The sequence below is a fragment of the Psammomys obesus genome, unplaced genomic scaffold (assembly GCF_907164565.1).
Source record: "Psammomys obesus unplaced genomic scaffold, mPsaObe1.curated_primary_1811, whole genome shotgun sequence".
Classification (NCBI taxonomy): domain Eukaryota; kingdom Metazoa; phylum Chordata; class Mammalia; order Rodentia; family Muridae; genus Psammomys; species Psammomys obesus.
The window spans coordinates 37691975-37692942 of NW_026596051.1; the positions used below are offsets into that span (position 1 = coordinate 37691975).

Here is a 968-nt window from a genome sequence, read left to right on the forward strand (position 1 = left end):
TTGTTTTGTTTCTTTTTTGCTTTGTTTTTTTTTGGTTTTGGTTTTTGTTTTTTTTCTAAATTTATTTTCTTTCTTTTTAAATTTATTATTATTATTTTAGGATGCAAAGTATTTTCTTTTTAGGCTTCTAAAGTTTGAACACAAGATAGCCTTGTTTAGATGAGTTTCCAAGCTGAATGCGCTTGCATGGAGCTCAGTTTCTGGCTGATAAACAGTTCCTAACACCCTAGGTGGGCCCCTAAGTTCTGATCTGTGAGAGGTGAGCTGACCAGCTTCTGCTGGTGACATCCCTTTTTTCCTTGGTAAGGGCTTAAGAAACATTAGGCATTGTTCTAGTCTTACACAGTCAGTGCTGTCCCGAATGTCTCGTGGGAGGCATATACCAGGGACAGGAAGCCGTCTTCATCTTTCTCACTCTCGTACACTTCAGAGATGGGTGTGGAAATGCTCACCATGCTGAGCCCATTCCCCACAAGGAAGAAGGCTTGATTGGCATTGAGCTGTAAGCGCCTAATTCTCTTGATGAGCTCGCTCATGTTCACGTGATCAGGTACCAGGAACTTACTTGGTTTCATCCAGGACAGGCAGCTGCTTCTCACCCTTGTATCGTTCTATTATCACCGGGATCTTGGTGGGGTGCTGCTCGCAGATCAGCCTGACATCTACCACTCTTTGTTCGAAACTCCGGTGCTGCTTGAAGGTCTTCTCGGATGGCATGGCGCGGTAGTCCTAGTACGAGGATCTAGCTCCTGCGACGGCCGCTTCCCTTGTCTTTAATTTATTTTTTATTTATTACAATTTATTCACTTTGTTTCCCAGCTGTAGCCCCCATCCTTCGTCCCCTCCGAATCCAGTCCTCCCTCCCTCTTCTCCTGCATTGCCCCTACCCCAGTCCACTGATAGGGGAGGTCCTCCTCCCTTTCCAACTGAACCTAGCCTATCAGGACTCATCAGGACTGGCTGAATCA

At 45.6% G+C, this 968-nt stretch overlaps 1 pseudogene; it reads right to left on the reverse strand.

Annotated features, from left to right (window-relative positions):
* Positions 1 to 338: 338 nt before the first annotated feature.
* On the reverse strand, positions 339 to 717 carry LOC129689122 (microtubule-associated proteins 1A/1B light chain 3B-like; annotated as a pseudogene).
* Between the last annotated feature and the right edge of the window lie 251 nt (positions 718 to 968).